The 20,072-nt window shown below is 42.0% G+C and overlaps 14 pseudogenes; all 14 read right to left on the bottom strand.

The window, feature by feature from the left end:
• Window positions 1-125: 125 nt before the first annotated feature.
• LOC149474654 (5S ribosomal RNA) lies at window positions 126-244 on the bottom strand (annotated as a pseudogene).
• A 2,329-nt stretch (window positions 245-2,573) lies between these two features.
• Window positions 2,574-2,692, bottom strand: LOC149474653 (5S ribosomal RNA; annotated as a pseudogene).
• A 1,075-nt stretch (window positions 2,693-3,767) lies between these two features.
• Window positions 3,768-3,886, bottom strand: LOC149474652 (5S ribosomal RNA; annotated as a pseudogene).
• A 1,076-nt stretch (window positions 3,887-4,962) lies between these two features.
• On the bottom strand, window positions 4,963-5,081 carry LOC149474651 (5S ribosomal RNA; annotated as a pseudogene).
• Window positions 5,082-6,156: 1,075 nt separating this feature from the next.
• Window positions 6,157-6,275, bottom strand: LOC149474650 (5S ribosomal RNA; annotated as a pseudogene).
• Window positions 6,276-7,349: 1,074 nt separating this feature from the next.
• On the bottom strand, window positions 7,350-7,468 carry LOC149474649 (5S ribosomal RNA; annotated as a pseudogene).
• Window positions 7,469-8,542: 1,074 nt separating this feature from the next.
• Window positions 8,543-8,661, bottom strand: LOC149474648 (5S ribosomal RNA; annotated as a pseudogene).
• A 2,256-nt stretch (window positions 8,662-10,917) lies between these two features.
• Window positions 10,918-11,036, bottom strand: LOC149474647 (5S ribosomal RNA; annotated as a pseudogene).
• Window positions 11,037-12,111: 1,075 nt separating this feature from the next.
• LOC149474646 (5S ribosomal RNA) lies at window positions 12,112-12,230 on the bottom strand (annotated as a pseudogene).
• Window positions 12,231-13,306: 1,076 nt separating this feature from the next.
• LOC149474645 (5S ribosomal RNA) lies at window positions 13,307-13,425 on the bottom strand (annotated as a pseudogene).
• A 1,075-nt stretch (window positions 13,426-14,500) lies between these two features.
• Window positions 14,501-14,619, bottom strand: LOC149474644 (5S ribosomal RNA; annotated as a pseudogene).
• Window positions 14,620-16,875: 2,256 nt separating this feature from the next.
• Window positions 16,876-16,994, bottom strand: LOC149474643 (5S ribosomal RNA; annotated as a pseudogene).
• Window positions 16,995-18,070: 1,076 nt separating this feature from the next.
• LOC149474642 (5S ribosomal RNA) lies at window positions 18,071-18,189 on the bottom strand (annotated as a pseudogene).
• Window positions 18,190-19,264: 1,075 nt separating this feature from the next.
• On the bottom strand, window positions 19,265-19,383 carry LOC149474641 (5S ribosomal RNA; annotated as a pseudogene).
• Window positions 19,384-20,072: the final 689 nt, after the last annotated feature.

The raw sequence follows: 20,072 nt of genomic DNA, 5'->3' as shown, positions 1-20,072 counted from the left end.
TTTAATAAGTTAAATTCGCAGCAAATAAATTCGCATCGAATCAAATTTATTCCGCAAATTCGGCGAATCAGCCGAATCGAATTTTTGAATAATTCGCTCATCTCTATTTATAATCTAAGAAAAGAAGCCTACAGCACCTGGTATTCCCAGGCGTTGACCAATCCAAGCACTAACCAGGCCTAACCCTGCTCAGCTTTTGAGATCAGATGAGATCAGGAGCATTCAGGGTAGTGTGGCCGTAGGCTTCATCTTCTCCATTGTACAGTTGTGCAATACAACCAGACTAAAAGCAGTGAAGAGACATTACATAATTACTCGGTGTACTATCAAAGACACTTCTGGGCAATTATGATGAAATCCCTTTATTATGGCCATCAAACATTGAGCTATAATAGAAACATCTTACATTTAATAGAAATAAAAAATTATATTTGATTTCAAGGATTAATAAACTCTAAACAACCTCCTAAACTGGTGTATTCAGGTAAGAAGACCCTGTTTTCTGTCAACCGTAAAAGGGTAAACCTCATAATTAAAAAAGAAAAAGCCTACAGCACCTGCTAATCCAAGGAAGGCAACCCATCCAAGTATTAACCAGGCCCAACCCTGCAAAGCTTCCGAGGTCAAATCAGATCGGGCGCATTCGGGGTGGTGTGGCCGTAGGCACCTTCTCCTCCATTTCACACTTGTGCAATTCAACCTGGCCAAGAGCAGTGAAAAGACATAGTGGAATTACATAACTGCTCGATGCACTATCATAAAAACTTCTAGGCAATTATGATGAAATCCCTTCTTTATGTCCGTCACACATTTAGCTGGAATATTAACATCTTACATTTACCATACATTAAAAAGGGGCATTTGTATCCACGCCTTAAACTACTCTTAAAAATTCCAAAACTGGTGCTTTCAGGAAAGAAGACCCAGTTGTCAGTCCTCTGTAAGAGGGTATACCTTCATTATTTATTTATTTCAGGTACATATATAACGCCGTCAATTTACGCAGCGCTTTATATTGTACATTCACATCAGTCCCTAACCCTCAAGGGACGTACAATCTAAAGTTCCTAACTCACATTCAAATATACACATACTAGGGACAATTTAGACAGGAGCCAATGAACCTACCAGCATGTCTTTGGAGTGTGGGAGGAAACCGGAGTACCCGGAGGAAAACCACGCAGTCACAGGGAGAACATGCAAACTCCAGGCAGGTGGTGGCATGGCTGGGCTTCGACCCAACGAACCTAGTACTGCCAGGCCAACGTGCTAAGCATTTAGCCACTGTGCTGCCCGAATATTTATAATTAGAGATGAGCGAATCGAACTTGGCGAAGTGGAATTCGTTTCGAATATTAGGAAAAATTCGATTCGCGTCGAATCCGAAAATTAGCAAACTTCGGATGCACGAATCGAATTTTTCCCGATCGGCCCATTTTCATCCCTTCTACAGCCGGCAAAAAGTGTCCCTGCAGAGAGCTCCGCTATTTCTGACAGTTCTCTGACAGTTCCTTCACATTTACAGCGGTTGAAACATTGTATCTATTTGTTTCCATTTAGGATACAGATGTTTTTATTCGGAAACAAATAGATACAATGTTTCAACCGCTGTAAATGTGAAGGAACTGTCAGAGAACTGTCAGAAATAGCGGAGCTCTCTGCAGATACACTTTTTGCTGTACTGGAATTCTTCTTATTTTCATCCTACTTCTTCTTCTTCTTCATCCTCATCCTCTTCTTCTTCATCCTCTTCTTCCTCTTCTTCATCCTCATCCTCTTCTTCATCCTCATTCTCTTCTTCTTCATCCTCATCCTCTTCTTCATCCTCATCCTTTTCTCCTTCTTCATCCTCATCCTCCTCTTCTTCTCCTCCTTCTTCATCATCCTCATCCTCTTCTTCTTCTTCATCCTCATCCTCTTCTTCTTCTTCTTCCTCACCATCATCCTCTTCTTCTTCTTCTTCTTCATCCTCATCTTCTTCTTCTTCATCCTCCTCATCTTCTTCTTCATCCTCCTCATCTTCTTCTTCTTCTTCTTCATCCTCATCCTCTTCTTCCTCATCCTCTTCTTCTTCATCCTCTTCTTCTTCCTCATCTTCTTCTTCTTCTTCTTCCTCATCTTCTTCTTCTTCCTCTTCTTCATCTTCTTCTTCATCATCATATTCTTCTTCATCATCTTCTTCATCATCATCTTCTTCATCTTCTTCTTTTTCATCTTCATCTTCATCTTCTTCTTCTTCATCTTCATCTTCTTCTTCATCTTCTTTGTCGTGCCCCGTGACTGCCCAAATGAGTGAAGTGTGCGGTGATTCTAAGATCGATGGCACTCATCTGCATGTCATACTGACTGACAGTATTATTTCTCTTCCCCAGCAGACTCCAAGGGCATTTAAATTAAAGGTACAGTGTTCTGCACTAATATAAAGGCTCTCTGAAGCCTAGAAACCCTTTTAATAAGTTAAATTCGCAGCAAATAAATTCGCATCGAATCGAATTTATTCCGCAAATTCGGCGAATCAGCCGAATCGAATTTTTGAATAATTCGCTCATCTCTATTTATAATCTAAGAAAAGAAGCCTACAGCACCTGGTATTCCCAGGCGTTGACCAATCCAAGTACTAACCAGGCCTAACCCTGCTCAGCTTTTGAGATCAGATGAGATCAGGAGCATTCAGGGTAGTGTGGCCGTAGGCTACATCTTCTCCATTGTACAGTTGTGCAATACAACCAGACTAAAAGCAGTGAAGAGACATTACATAATTACTCGGTGTACTATCAAAGACACTTCTGGGCAATTATGATGAAATCCCTTTATTATGGCCATCAAACATTGAGCTATAATAGAAACATCTTACATTTAATAGAAATAAAAAATGATATTTGATTTCAAGCATTAATAAACTCTAAACAACCTCCTAAACTGGTGTATTCAGGTAAGAAGACCCTGTTTTCTGTCAACCGTAAAAGGGTAAACCTCATAATTAAAAAAGAAAAAGCCTACAGCACCTGCTAATCCAAGGAAGGCAACCCATCCAAGTATTAACCAGGCCCAACCCTGCAAAGCTTCCGAGGTCAAATCAGATCGGGCGCATTCGGGGTGGTGTGGCCGTAGGCACCTTCTTCTCCATTTCACAGTTGTGCAATTCAACCTGGCCAAGAGCAGTGAAAAGACATAGTGGAATTACATAACTGCTCGGTGCACTATCATAAAAACTTATAGGCAATTATGATGAAATCCCTTCTTTATGTCCGTCACACATTTAGCTGGAATATTAACATCTTACATTTACAATACATTAAAAAGGGGCATTTGTATCCACGCCTTAAACTACTCTTAAAAATTCCGAAACTGGTGCTTTCAGGAAAGAAGGCCCAGTTGTCGGTCCTCTGTAAGAGGGTATACCTTCATTATTTATTTATTTCAGGTACTTATATAGCGCCGTCAATTTACGTAGCGCTTTATATTGTACATTCACATCAGTCCCTAACCCTCAAGGGACGTACAATCTAAAGTTCCTAACTCACATTCATATATACACATACTAGGGACAATTTAGACAGGAGCCAATTAACCTACCAGCATGCCTTTGGAGTGTGGGAGGAAACCGGAGTACCCGGAGGAAAACCACGCAGTCACAGGGAGAACATGCAAACTCCAGGCAGGTGGTGGCATGGCTGGGCTTCGACCCAATGAACCTAGTACTGCCAGGCCAACGTGCTAACCATTTAGCCACTGTGCTGCCCGAATATTTATAATCTAAGAAAAGAAGCCTACAGCACCTGGTATTCCCAGGCGTTGACCAATCCAAGTACTAACCAGGCCTAACCCTGCTCAGCTTTTGAGATCAGATGAGATCAGGAGCATTCAGGGTAGTGTGGCCGTAGGCTACATCTTCTCCATTGTACAGTTGTGCAATACAACCAGACTAAAAGCAGTGAAGAGACATTACATAATTACTCGGTGTACTATCAAAGACACTTCTGGGCAATTATGATGAAATCCCTTTATTATGGCCATCAAACATTGAGCTATAATAGAAACATCTTACATTTAATAGAAATAAAAAATGATATTTGATTTCAAGGATTAATAAACTCTAAACAACCTCCTAAACTGGTGTATTCAGGTAAGAAGACCCTGTTTTCTGTCAACCGTAAAAGGGTAAACCTCATAATTAAAAAAGAAAAAGCCTACAGCACCTGCTAATCCAAGGAAGGCAACCCATCCAAGTATTAACCAGGCCCAACCCTGCAAAGCTTCCGAGGTCAAATCAGATCGGGCGCATTCGGGGTGGTGTGGCCGTAGGCACCTTCTTCTCCATTTCAAACTTGTGCAATTCAACCTGGCCAAGAGCAGTGAAAAGACATAGTGGAATTACATAACTGCTCGGTGCACTATCATAAAAACTTCTAGGCAATTATGCTGAAATCCCTTCTTTATGTCCGTCACACATTTAGCTGGAATATTAACATCTTACATTTACCATACATTAAAAAGGGGCATTTGTATCCACGCCTTAAACTACTCTTAAAAATTCCAAAACTGGTGCTTTCAGGAAAGAAGGCCCAGTTGTCGGTCCTCTGTAAGAGGGTATACCTTCATTATTTATTTATTTCAGGTACTTACATAGCGCCGTCAATTTACGCAGCGCTTTATATTGTACATTCACATCAGTCCCTAACCCTCAAGGGACGTACAATCTAAAGTTCCTAACTCACATTCATATATACACATACTAGGGACAATTTAGACAGGAGCCAATTAACCTACCAGCATGCCTTTGGAGTGTGGGAGGAAACCGGAGTACCCGGTGGAAAACCACGCAGTCACAGGGAGAACATGCAAACTCCAGGCAGGTGGTGGCATGGCTGGGCTTCGAACCAACGAACCTAGTACTGCAAAGGCCAACGTGCTAGCCATTTAGCCACTGTGCTGCCCGAATATTTATAATCTAAGAAAAGAAGCCTACAGCACCTGGTATTCCCAGGCGTTGACCAATCCAAGTACTAACCAGGCCTAACCCTGCTCAGCTTTTGAGATCAGATGAGATCAGGAGCATTCAGGGTAGTGTGGCCGTAGGCTACATCTTCTCCATTGTACAGTTGTGCAATACAACCAGACTAAAAGCAGGGAAGAGACATTACATAATTACTCGGTGTACTATCAAAGACACTTCTGGGCAATTATGATGAAATCCCTTTATTATGGCCATCAAACATTGAGCTATAATAGAAACATCTTACATTTAATAGAAATAAAAAATGATATTTGATTTCATGGATTAATAAACTCTAAACAACCTCCTAAACTGGTGTATTCAGGTAAGAAGACCCTGTTTTCTGTCAACCGTAAAAGGGTAAACCTCATAATTAAAAAAGAAAAAGCCTACAGCACCTGCTAATCCAAGGAAGGTAACCCATCCAAGTATTAACCAGGCCCAACCCTGCAAAGCTTCCGAGGTCAAATCAGATCGGGCGCATTCGGGTTGGTGTGGCCGTAGGCACCTTCTTCTCCATTTCACAGTTGTGCAATTCAACCTGGCCAAGAGCAGTGAAAAGACATAGTGGAATTACATAACTGCTCGGTGCACTATCATAAAAACTTCTAGGCAATTATGATGAAATCCCTTCTTTATGTCCGTCACACATTTAGCTGGAATATTAACATCTTACATTTACCATACATTAAAAAGGGGCATTTGTATCCACGCCTTAAACTACTCTTAAAAATTCCGAAACTGGTGCTTTCAGGAAAGAAGGCCCAGTTGTCGGTCCTCTGTAAGAGGGTATACCTGCATTATTTATTTATTTCAGGTACTTATATAGCGCCGTCAATTTACGCAGCGCTTTATATTGTACATTCACATCAGTCCCTAACCCTCAAGGGACGTACAATCTAAAGTTCCTAACTCACATTCAAATATACACATACTAGGGACAATTTAGACAGGAGCCAATTAACCTACCAGCATGTCTTTGGAGTTTGGGAGGAAACCGGAGTACCCGGAGGAAAACCACGCAGTCACAGGGAGAACATGCAAACTCCAGGCAGGTGGTGGCATGGCTGGGCTTCGACCCAACGAACCTAGTACTGCCAGGCCAACGTGCTAACCATTTAGCCACTGTGCTGCCCGAATATTTATAATCTAAGAAAAGAAGCCTACAGCACCTGGTATTCCCAGGCGTTGACCAATCCAAGTACTAACCAGGCCTAACCCTGCTCAGCTTTTGAGATCAGATGAGATCAGGAGCATTCAGGGTAGTGTGGCCGTAGGCTACACTTCTCCATTGTACAGTTGTGCAATACAACCAGACTAAAAGCAGGGAAGAGACATTACATAATTACTCGGTGTACTATCAAAGACACTTCTGGGCAATTATGATGAAATCTCTTTATTATGGCCATCAAACATTGAGCTATAATAGAAACATCTTACATTTAATAGAAATAAAAAATGATATTTGATTTCAAGGATTAATAAACTCTAAACAACCTCCTAAACTGGTGTATTCAGGTAAGAAGACCCTGTTTTCTGTCAACCGTAAAAGGGTAAACCTCATAATTAAAAAAGAAAAAGCCTACAGCACCTGCTAATCCAAGGAAGGCAACCCATCCAAGTATTAACCAGACCCAACCCTGCAAAGCTTCCGAGGTCAAATCAGATCGGGCGCATTCGGGGTGGTGTGGCCGTAGGCACCTTCTTCTCCATTTCACACTTGTGCAATTCAACCTGGCCAAGAGCAGTGAAAAGACATAGTGGAATTACATAACTGCTCGGTGCACTATCATAAAAACTTCTAGGCAATTATGATGAAATCCCTTCTTTATGTCCGTCACACATTTAGCTGGAATATTAACATCTTACATTTACCATACATTAAAAAGGGGCATTTGTATCCACGCCTTAAACTACTCTTAAAAATTCCGAAACTGGTGCTTTCAGGAAAGAAGGCCCAGTTGTCGGTCCTCTGTAAGAGGGTATACCTTCATTATTTATTTATTTCAGGTACTTATATAGCGCCGTCAATTTACGCAGCGCTTTATATTGTACATTCACATCAGTCCCTAACCCTCAAGGGACGTACAATCTAAAGTTCCTAACTCACATTCATATATACACATACTAGGGACAATTTAGACAGGAGCCAATTAACCTACCAGCATGTCTTTGGAGTGTGGGAGGAAACCGGAGTACCCGGAGGAAAACCACGCAGTCACAGGGAGAACATGCAAACTCCAGGCAGGTGGTGGTATGGCTGGGCTTCGACCCAACGAACCAGGAACTGCCAGGCCAACGTGCTACCCATATAGCCACTGTGCTGCCCGAATATTTATAATCTAAGAAAAGAAGCCTACAGCACCTGGTATTCCCAGGCGTTGACCAATCCAAGTACTAACCAGGCCTAACCCTGCTCAGCTTTTGAGATCAGATGAGATCAGGAGCATTCAGGGTAGTGTGGCCGTAGGCTACATCTTCTCCATTGTACAGTTGTGCAATACAATCAGACTAAAAGCAGTGAAGAGACATTACATAATTACTCGGTGTACTATCAAGACACTTCTGGGCAATTATGATGAAATCCCTTTATTATGGCCATCAAACATTGAGCTATAATAGAAACATCTTACATTTAATAGAAATAAAAAATTATATTTGATTTCAAGCATTAATAAACTCTAAACAACCTCCTAAACTGGTGTATTCAGGTAAGAAGACCCTGTTTTCTGTCAAACGTAAAAGGGTAAACCTCATAATTAAAAAAGAAAAAGCCTACAGCACCTGCTAATCCAAGGAAGGCAACCCATCCAAGTATTAACCAGGCCCAACCCTGCAAAGCTTCCGAGGTCAAATCAGATCGGGCGCATTTGGGGTGGTGTGGCCGTAGGCACCTTCTACTCCATTTCACACTTGTGCAATTCAACCTGGCCAAGAGCAGTGAAAAGACATAGTGGAATTACATAACTGCTCGGTGCACTATCATAAAAACTTCTAGGCAATTATGATGAAATCCCTTCTTTATGTCCGTCACACATTTAGCTGGAATATTAACATCTTACATTTACCATACATTAAAAAGGGGCATTTGTATCCACGCCTTAAACTACTCTTAAAAATTCCGAAACTGGTGCTTTCAGGAAAGAAGGCCCAGTTGTCGGTCCTCTGTAAGAGGGTATACCTTCATTATTTATTTATTTCAGGTACTTATATAGCGCCGTCAATTTACGCAGCGCTTTATATTGTACATTCACATCAGTCCCTAACCCTCAAGGGACGTACAATCTAAAGTTCCTAACTCACATTCAAATATACACATACTAGGGACAATTTAGACAGGAGCCAATTAACCTACCAGCATGTCTTTGGAGTTTGGGAGGAAACCGGAGTACCCGGAGGAAAACCACGCAGTCACAGGGAGAACATGCAAACTCCAGGCAGGTGGTGGCATGGCTGGGCTTCGACCCAACGAACCTAGTACAGCCAGGCCAACGTGCTAACCATTTAGCCACTGTGCTGCCCGAATATTTATAATCTAAGAAAAGAAGCCTACAGCACCTGGTATTCCCAGGGGTTGACCAATCCAAGTACTAACCAGGCCTAACCCTGCTCAGCTTTTGAGATCAGATGAGATCAGGAGCATTCAGGGTAGTGTGGCCGTAGGCTACATCTTCTCCATTGTACAGTTGTGCAATACAACCAGACTAAAAGCAGGGAAGAGACATTACATAATTACTCGGTGTACTATCAAAGACACTTCTGGGCAATTATGATGAAATCCCTTTATTATGGCCATCAAACATTGAGCTATAATAGAAACATCTTACATTTAATAGAAATAAAAAATGATATTTGATTTCATGGATTAATAAACTCTAAACAACCTCCTAAACTGGTGTATTCAGGTAAGAAGACCCTGTTTTCTGTCAACCGTAAAAGGGTAAACCTCATAATTAAAAAAGAAAAAGCCTACAGCACCTGCTAATCCAAGGAAGGTAACCCATCCAAGTATTAACCAGGCCCAACCCTGCAAAGCTTCCGAGGTCAAATCAGATCGGGCGCATTCGGGTTGGTGTGGCCGTAGGCACCTTCTTCTCCATTTCACAGTTGTGCAATTCAACCTGGCCAAGAGCAGTGAAAAGACATAGTGGAATTACATAACTGCTCGGTGCACTATCATAAAAACTTCTAGGCAATTATGATGAAATCCCTTCTTTATGTCCGTCACACATTTAGCTGGAATATTAACATCTTACATTTACCATACATTAAAAAGGGGCATTTGTATCCATGCCTTAAACTACTCTTAAAAATTCCGAAACTGGTGCTTTCAGGAAAGAAGGCCCAGTTGTCGGTCCTCTGTAAGAGGGTATACCTGCATTATTTATTTATTTCAGGTACTTATATAGCGCCGTCAATTTACGCAGCGCTTTATATTGTACATTCACATCAGTCCCTAACCCTCAAGGGACGTACAATCTAAAGTTCCTAACTCACATTCAAATATACACATACTAGGGACAATTTAGACAGGAGCCAATTAACCTACCAGCATGTCTTTGGAGTTTGGGAGGAAACCGGAGTACCCGGAGGAAAACCACGCAGTCACAGGGAGAACATGCAAACTCCAGGCAGGTGGTGGCATGGCTGGGCTTCGACCCAACGAACCTAGTACTGCCAGGCCAACGTGCTAACCATTTAGCCACTGTGCTGCCCGAATATTTATAATCTAAGAAAAGAAGCCTACAGCACCTGGTATTCCCAGGCGTTGACCAATCCAAGTACTAACCAGGCCTAACCCTGCTCAGCTTTTGAGATCAGGAGCATTCAGGGTAGGGTGGCCGTAGGCTACATCTTCTCCATTGTACAGTTGTGCAACACAACCAGACTAAAAGCAGAGAAGAGACATTACATAATTACTCGGTGTACTATCAAAGACACTTCTGGGCAATTATGATGAAATCCCTTTATTATGGCCATCAAACATTGAGCTATAATAGAAACATCTTACATTTAATAGAAATAAAAAATATTTGATTTCAAGGATTAATAAACTCTAAACAACCTCCTAAACTGGTGTATTCAGGTAAGAAGACCCTGTTTTCTGTCAAACGTAAAAGGGTAAACCTCATAATTAAAAAAGAAAAAGCCTACAGCACCTGCTAATCCAAGGAAGGCAACCCATCCAAGTATTAACCAGGCCCAACCCTGCAAAGCTTCTGAGGTAAAATCAGATCGGGCGCATTCGGGGTGGTGTGGCCGTAGGCACCTTCTTTTCCATTTCACAGTTGTGCAATTCAACCTGGCCAAGAGCAGTGAAAAGACATAGTGGAATTACATAACTGCTCGATGCACTATCATAAAAACTTCTAGGCAATTATGATGAAATCCCTTCTTTATGTCCGTCACACATTTAGCTGGAATATTAACATCTTACATTTACCATACATTAAAAAGGGGCATTTGTATCCACGCCTTAAACTACTCTTAAAAATTCCGAAACTGGTGCTTTCAGGAAAGAAGGCCCAGTTGTCGGTCCTCTGTAAGAGGGTATACCTTCATTATTTATTTATTTCAGGTACTTATATAGCGCCGTCAATTTACGCAGCGCTTTATATTGTACATTCACATCAGTCCCTAACCCTCAAGGGACGTACAATCTAAAGTTCCTAACTCACATTCAAATATACACATACTAGGGACAATTTAGACAGGAGCCAATTAACCTACCAGCATGTCTTTGGAGTGTGGGAGGAAACCGGAGTACCCGGAGGAAAACCACGCAGTCACAGGGAGAACATGCAAACTCCAGGCAGGTGGTGGCATGGCTGGGCTTCGACCCAACGAACCTAGTACTGCCAGGCCAACGTGCTAACCATTTAGCCACTGTGCTGCCCGAATATTTATAATCTAAGAAAAGAAGCCTACAGCACCTGGTATTCCCAGGCGTTGACCAATCCAAGTACTAACCAGGCCTAACCCTGCTCAGCTTTTGAGATCAGATGAGATCAGGAGCATTCAGGGTAGTGTGGCCGTAGGCTACATCTTCTCCATTGTACAGTTGTGCAATACAACCAGACTAAAAGCAGTGAAGAGACATTACATAATTACTCGGTGTACTATCAAAGACACTTCTGGGCAATTATGATAAAATCCCTTTATTATGGCCATCAAACATTGAGCTGTAATAGAAACATCTTACATTTAATAGAAATAAAAAATGATATTTGATTTCAAGCATTAATAAACTCTAAACAACCTCCTAAACTGGTGTATTCAGGTAAGAAGACCCTGTTTTCTGTCAACCGTAAAAGGGTAAACCTCATAATTAAAAAAGAAAAAGCCTACAGCACCTGCTAATCCAAGGAAGGCAACCCATCCAAGTATTAACCAGGCCCAACCCTGCAAAGCTTCCGAGGTCAAATCAGATCGGGCGCATTCGGGGTGGTGTGGCCGTAGGCACCTTCTTCTCCATTTCACACTTGTGCAATTCAACCTGGCCAAGAGCAGTGAAAAGACATAGTGGAATTACATAACTGCTCGGTGCACTATCATAAAAACTTCTAGGCAATTATGATGAAATCCCTTCTTTATGTCCGTCACACATTTAGCTGGAATATTAACATCTTACATTTACCATACATTAAAAAGGGGCATTTGTATCCACGCCTTAAACTACTCTTCAAAATTCCGAAACTGGTGCTTTCAGGAAAGAAGGCCCAGTTGTCGGTCCTCTGTAAGAGGGTATACCTTCATTATTTATTTATTTCAGGTACTTATATAGCGCCGTCAATTTACGCAGCGCTTTATATTGTACATTCACATCAGTCCCTAACCCTCAAGGGACGTACAATCTAAAGTTCCTAACTCACATTCATATATACACATACTAGGGACAATTTAGACAGGAGCCAATTAACCTACCAGCATGTCTTTGGAGTGTGGGAGGAAACCGGAGTACCCGGAGGAAAACCACGCAGTCACAGGGAGAACATGCAAACTCCAGGCAGGTGGTGGCATGGCTGGGCTTCGACCCAACGAACCTAGTACTGCCAGGCCAACGTGCTAACCATTTAGCCACTGTGCTGCCCGAATATTTATAATCTAAGAAAAGAAGCCTACAGCACCTGGTATTCCCAGGCGTTGACCAATCCAAGTACTAACCAGGCCTAACCCTGCTCAGCTTTTGAGATCAGATGAGATCAGGAGCATTCAGGGTAGTGTGGCCGTAGGCTACATCTTCTCCATTGTACAGTTGTGCAATACAACCAGACTAAAAGCAGGGAAGAGACATTACATAATTACTCGGTGTACTATCAAAGACACTTCTGGGCAATTATGATGAAATCCCTTTATTATGGCCATCAAACATTGAGCTATAATAGAAACATCTTACATTTAATAGAAATAAAAAATGATATATGATTTCAAGCATTAATAAACTCTAAACAACCTCCTAAACTGGTGAATTCAGGTAAGAAGACCCTGTTTTCTGTCAACCGTAAAAGGGTAAACCTCATAATTAAAAAAGAAAAAGCCTACAGCACCTGCTAATCCAAGGAAGGCAACCCATCCAAGTATTAACCAGGCCGAACCCTGCAAAGCTTCCGAGGTCAAATCAGATCGGGTGCATTCGGGGTGGTGTGGCCGTAGGCACCTTCTTCTCCATTTCACACTTGTGCAATTCAACCTGGCCAAGAGCAGTGAAAAGACATAGTGGAATTACATAACTGCTCGGTGCACTATCATAAAAACTTCTAGGCAATTATGATGAAATCCCTTCTTTATGTCCGTCACACATTTAGCTGGAATATTAACATCTTACATTTACCATACATTAAAAAGGGGCATTTGTATCCACGCATTAAACTACTCTTCAAAATTCCGAAACTGGTGCTTTCAGGAAAGAAGGCCCAGTTGTCGGTCCTCTGTAAGAGGGTATACCTTCATTATTTATTTATTTCAGGTACTTATATAGCGCCGTCAATTTACGCAGCGCTTTATATTGTACATTCACATCAGTCCCTAACCCTCAAGGGACGTACAATCTAAAGTTCCTAACTCACATTCATATATACACATACTAGGGACAATTTAGACAGGAGCCAATTAACCTACCAGCATGTCTTTGGAGTGTGGGAGGAAACCGGAGTACCCGGAGGGAAAACCACGCAGTCACAGGGAGAACATGCAAACTCCAGGCAGGTGGTGGCATGGCTGGGCTTCGACCCAACGAACCAGGAACTGCCAGGCCAACGTGCTACCCATATAGCCACTGTGCTGCCCGAATATTTATAATCTAAGAAAAGAAGCCTACAGCACCTGGTATTCCCAGGCGTTGACCAATCCAAGTACTAACCAGGCCTAACCCTGCTCAGCTTTTGAGATCAGATGAGATCAGGAGCATTCAGGGTAGTGTGGCCGTAGGCTACATCTTCTCCATTGTACAGTTGTGCAATACAACCAGACTAAAAGCAGTGAAGAGACATTACATAATTACTCGGTGTACTATCAAAGACACTTCTGGGCAATTATGATGAAATCCCTTTATTATGGCCATCAAACATTGAGCTATAATAGAAACATCTTACATTTAATAGAAATAAAAAATGATATTTGATTTCAAGCATTAATAAACTCTAAACAACCTCCTAAACTGGTGAATTCAGGTAAGAAGACCCTGTTTTCTGTCAACCGTAAAAGGGTAAACCTCATAATTAAAAAAGAAAAAGCCTACAGCACCTGCTAATCCAAGGAAGGCAACCCATCCAAGTATTAACCAGGCCCAACCCTGCAAAGCTTCCGAGGTCAAATCAGATCGGGAGCATTCGGGGTGGTGTGGCCGTAGGCACCTTCTTCTCCATTTCACACTTGTGCAATTCAACCTGGCCAAGAGCAGTGAAAAGACATAGTGGAATTACATAACTGCTCGGTGCACTATCATAAAAACTTCTAGGCAATTATGATGAAATCCCTTCTTTATGTCCGTCACACATTTAGCTGGAATATTAACATCTTACATTTACCATACATTAAAAAGGGGCATTTGTATCCATGCCTTAAACTACTCTTAAAAATTCCAAAACTGGTGCTTTCAGGAAAGAAGGCCCAGTTGTCGGTCCTCTGTAAGAGGGTATACCTTCATTATTTATTTATTTCAGGTACTTATATAGCGCCGTCAATTTACGCAGCGCTTTATATTGTACATTCACATCAGTCCCTAACCCTCAAGGGACGTACAATCTAAAGTTCCTAACTCACATTCAAATATACACATACTAGGGACAATTTAGACAGGAGCCAATTAACCTACCAGCATGTCTTTGGAGTGTGGGAGGAAACCGGAGTACCCGGAGGAAAACCACGCAGTCACAGGGAGAACATGCAAACTCCAGGCAGGTGGTGGCATGGCTGGGCTTCGACCCAACGAACCAGGAACTGCCAGGCCAACGTGCTACCCATATAGCCACTGTGCTGCCCGAATATTTATAATCTAAGAAAAGAAGCCTACAGCACCTGGTATTCCCAGGCGTTGACCAATCCAAGTACTAACCAGGCCTAACCCTGCTCAGCTTTTGAGATCAGATGAGATCAGGAGCATTCAGGGTAGTGTGGCCGTAGGCTACATCTTCTCCATTGTACAGTTGTGCAATACAACCAGACTAAAAGCAGGGAAGAGACATTACATAATTACTCGGTGTACTATCAAAGACACTTCTGGGCAATTATGATAAAATCCCTTTATTATGGCCATCAAACATTGAGCTATAATAGAAACATCTTACATTTAATAGAAATAAAAAATGATATTTGATTTCATGGATTAATAAACTCTAAACAACCTCCTAAACTGGTGTATTCAGGTAAGAAGACCCTGTTTTCTGTCAACCGTAAAAGGGTAAACCTCATAATTAAAAAAGAAAAAGCCTACAGCACCTGCTAATCCAAGGAAGGCAACCCATCCAAGTATTAACCAGGCCCAACCCTGCAAAGCTTCCGAGGTCAAATCAGATCGGGCGCATTCGGGTTGGTGTGGCCGTAGGCACCTTCTTCTCCATTTCACAGTTGTGCAATTCAACCTGGCCAAGAGCAGTGAAAAGACATAGTGGAATTACATAACTGCTCGGTGCACTATCATAAAAACTTCTAGGCAATTATGATGAAATCCCTTCTTTATGTCCGTCACACATTTAGCTGGAATATTAACATCTTACATTTACCATACATTAAAAAGGGGCATTTGTATCCACACCTTAAACTACTCTTAAAAATTCCGAAACTGGTGCTTTCAGGACAGAAGGCCCAGTTGTCGGTCCTCTGTAAGAGGGTATACCTTCATTATTTATTTATTTCAGGTACTTATATAGCGCCGTCAATTTACGCAGCGCTTTATATTGTACATTCACATCAGTCCCTAACCCTCAAGGGACGTACAATCTAAAGTTCCTAACTCACATTCATATATACACATACTAGGGACAATTTAGACAGGAGCCAATTAACCTACCAGCATGTCTTTGGAGTGTGGGAGGAAACCGGAGTACCCGGAGGAAAACCACGCAGTCACAAGGAGAACATGCAAACTCCAGGCAGGTGGTGGCATGGCTGGGCTTCGACCCAACGAACCAGGAACTGCCAGGCCAACGTGCTACCCATATAGCCACTGTGCTGCCCGAATATTTATAATCTAAGAAAAGAAGCCTACAGCACCTGGTATTCCCAGGCGTTGACCAATCCAAGTACTAACCAGGCCTAACCCTGCTCAGCTTTTGAGATCAGGAGCATTCAGGGTAGGGTGGCCGTAGGCTACATCTTCTCCATTGTACAGTTGTGCAACACAACCAGACTAAAAGCAGAGAAGAGACATTACATAATTACTCGGTGTACTATCAAAGACACTTCTGGGCAATTATGATGAAATCCCTTTATTATGGCCATCACACATTGAGCTATAATAGAAACATCTTACATTTAATAGAAATAAAAAATATTTGATTTCAAGGATTAATAAACTCTAAACAACCTCCTAAACTGGTGTATTCAGGTAAGAAGACCCTGTTTTCTGTCAAACGTAAAAGGGTAAACCTCATAATTAAAAAAGAAAAAGCCTACAGCACCTGCTAATCCAAGGAAGGCAACCCATCCAAGTATTAACCAGGCCCAACCCTGCAAAGCTTCCGAGATCAAATCAGATCGGGCGCATTCGGGGTGGTGTGGCCGTAGGCACCTTCTTCTCCATTTCACACTTGTGCAATTCAACCTGGCCAAGAGCAGTGAAAAGACATAGTGGAATTACATAACTGCTCGGTGCACTATCATAAAAACTTCTAGGCAATTATGATGAAATCCCTTCTTTATGTCAGTCACACATTTAGCTGGAATATTAACATCTTACATTTACCATACATTAAAAAGGGGCATTTGTATCCACGCCTTAAACTACTCTTAAAAATTCCAAAACTGGTGCTTTCAGGAAAGAAGGCCCAGTTGTCGGTCCTCTGTAAGAGGGTATACCTTCATTATTTATTTATTTCAGGTACTTACATAGCGCCGTCAATTTACGCAGCGCTTTATATTGTACATTCACATCAGTCCCTAACCCTCAAGGGACGTACAATCTAAAGTTCCTAACTCACATTCATATATACACATACTAGGGACAATTTAGACAGGAGCCAATTAACCTACCAGCATGTCTTTGGAGTGTGGGAGGAAACCGGAGTTCCCGGAGGAAAACCACGCAGTCACAGGGAGAACATGCAAACTCCAGGCAGGTGGTGGCATGGCTGGGCTTCGACCCAACGAACCAGGAACTGCCAGGCCAACGTGCTACCCATATAGCCACTGTGCTGCCCGAATATTTATAATCTAAGAAAAGAAGCCTACAGCACCTGGTATTCCCAGGCGTTGACCAATCCAAGTACTAACCAGGACTAACCCTGCTCAGCTTTTGAGATCAGATGAGATCAGGAGCATTCAGGGTAGTGTGGCCGTAGGCTACATCTTCTCCATTGTACAGTTGTGCAATACAACCAGACTAAAAGCAGTGAAGAGACATTACATAATTACTCGGTGTACTATCAAAGACACTTCTGGGCAATTATGATGAAATCCCTTTATTATGGCCATCAAACATTGAGCTATAATAGAAACATCTTACATTTAATAGAAATAAAAAATGATATTTGATTTCAAGGATTAATAAACTCTAAACAACCTCCTAAACTGGTGTATTCAGGTAAGAAGACCCTGTTTTCTGTCAACCGTAAAAGGGTAAACCTCATAATTAAAAAAGAAAAAGCCTACAGCACCTGCTAATCCAAGGAAGGCAACCCATCCAAGTATTAACCAGGCCCAACCCTGCAAAGCTTCCGAGGTCAAATCAGATCGGGCGCATTCGGGGTGGTGTGGCCGTAGGCACCTTCTTCTCCATTTCAAACTTGTGCAATTCAACCTGGCCAAGAGCAGTGAAAAGACATAGTGGAATTACATAACTGCTCGGTGCACTATCATAAAAACTTCTAGGCAATTATGCTGAAATCCCTTCTTTATGTCCGTCACACATTTAGCTGGAATATTAACATCTTACATTTACCATACATTAAAAAGGGGCATTTGTATCCACGCCTTAAACTACTCTTAAAAATTCCAAAACTGGTGCTTTCAGGAAAGAAGGCCCAGTTGTCGGTCCTCTGTAAGAGGGTATACCTTCATTATTTATTTATTTCAGGTACTTACATAGCGCCGTCAATTTACGCAGCGCTTTATATTGTACATTCACATCAGTCCCTAACCCTCAAGGGACGTACAATCTAAAGTTCCTAACTCACATTCATATATACACATACTAGGGACAATTTAGACAGGAGCCAATTAACCTACCAGCATGCCTTTGGAGTGTGGGAGGAAACCGGAGTACCCGGTGGAAAACCACGCAGTCACAGGGAGAACATGCAAACTCCAGGCAGGTGGTGGCATGGCTGGGCTTCGAACCAACGAACCTAGTACTGCAAAGGCCAACGTGCTAGCCATTTAGCCACTGTGCTGCCCGAATATTTATAATCTAAGAAAAGAAGCCTACAGCACCTGGTATTCCCAGGCGTTGACCAATCCAAGTACTAACCAGGCCTAACCCTGCTCAGCTTTTGAGATCAGATGAGATCAGGAGCATTCAGGGTAGTGTGGCCGTAGGCTACATCTTCTCCATTGTACAGTTGTGCAATACAACCAGACTAAAAGCAGGGAAGAGACATTACATAATTACTCGGTGTACTATCAAAGACACTTCTGGGCAATTATGATGAAATCCCTTTATTATGGCCATCAAACATTGAGCTATAATAGAAACATCTTACATTTAATAGAAATAAAAAATGATATTTGATTTCATGGATTAATAAACTCTAAACAACCTCCTAAACTGGTGTATTCAGGTAAGAAGACCCTGTTTTCTGTCAACCGTAAAAGGGTAAACCTCATAATTAAAAAAGAAAAAGCCTACAGCACCTGCTAATCCAAGGAAGGTAACCCATCCAAGTATTAACCAGGCCCAACCCTGCAAAGCTTCCGAGGTCAAATCAGATCGGGCGCATTCGGGTTGGTGTGGCCGTAGGCACCTTCTTCTCCATTTCACAGTTGTGCAATTCAACCTGGCCAAGAGCAGTGAAAAGACATAGTGGAATTACATAACTGCTCGGTGCACTATCATAAAAACTTCTAGGCAATTATGATGAAATCCCTTCTTTATGTCCGTCACACATTTAGCTGGAATATTAACATCTTACATTTACCATACATTAAAAAGGGGCATTTGTATCCACGCCTTAAACTACTCTTAAAAATTCCGAAACTGGTGCTTTCAGGAAAGAAGGCCCAGTTGTCGGTCCTCTGTAAGAGGGTATACCTGCATTATTTATTTATTTCAGGTACTTATATAGCGCCGTCAATTTACGCAGCGCTTTATATTGTACATTCACATCAGTCCCTAACCCTCAAGGGACGTACAATCTAAAGTTCCTAACTCACATTCAAATATACACATACTAGGGACAATTTAGACAGGAGCCAATTAACCTACCAGCATGTCTTTGGAGTTTGGGAGGAAACCGGAGTACCCGGAGGAAAACCACGCAGTCACAGGGAGAACATGCAAACTCCAGGCAGGTGGTGGCATGGCTGGGCTTCGACCCAACGAACCTAGTACTGCCAGGCCAACGTGCTAACCATTTAGCCACTGTGCTGCCCGAATATTTATAATCTAAGAAAAGAAGCCTACAGCACCTGGTATTCCCAGGCGTTGACCAATCCAAGTACTAACCAGGCCTAACCCTGCTCAGCTTTTGAGATCAGATGAGATCAGGAGCATTCAGGGTAGTGTGGCCGTAGGCTACACTTCTCCATTGTACAGTTGTGCAATACAACCAGACTAAAAGCAGGGAAGAGACATTACATAATTACTCGGTGTACTATCAAAGACACTTCTGGGCAATTATGATGAAATCTCTTTATTATGGCCATCAAACATTGAGCTATAATAGAAACATCTTACATTTAATAGAAATAAAAAATGATATTTGATTTCAAGGATTAATAAACTCTAAACAACCTCCTAAACTGGTGTATTCAGGTAAGAAGACCCTGTTTTCTGTCAACCGTAAAAGGGTAAACCTCATAATTAAAAAAGAAAAAGCCTACAGCACCTGCTAATCCAAGGAAGGCAACCCATCCAAGTATTAACCAGGCCCAACCCTGCAAAGCTTCCGAGGTCAAATCAGATCGGGCGCATTCGGGGTGGTGTGGCCGTAGGCACCTTCTTCTCCATTTCACACTTGTGCAATTCAACCTGGCCAAGAGCAGTGAAAAGACATAGTGGAATTACATAACTGCTCGGTGCACTATCATAAAAACTTCTAGGCAATTATGATGAAATCCCTTCTTTATGTCCGTCACACATTTAGCTGGAATATTAACATCTTACATTTACCATACATTAAAAAGGGGCATTTGTATCCACGCCTTAAACTACTCTTAAAAATTCCGAAACTGGTGCTTTCAGGAAAGAAGGCCCAGTTGTCGG

This window comes from Staurois parvus, unplaced genomic scaffold (genome assembly GCF_062004578.1).
Source record: "Staurois parvus isolate SC_StPar_1 unplaced genomic scaffold, SC_StPar_1.0 ptg000004l, whole genome shotgun sequence".
NCBI lineage: Eukaryota > Metazoa > Chordata > Amphibia > Anura > Ranidae > Staurois > Staurois parvus.
This window is presented reverse-complemented; position numbering and strand designations above follow the sequence as displayed.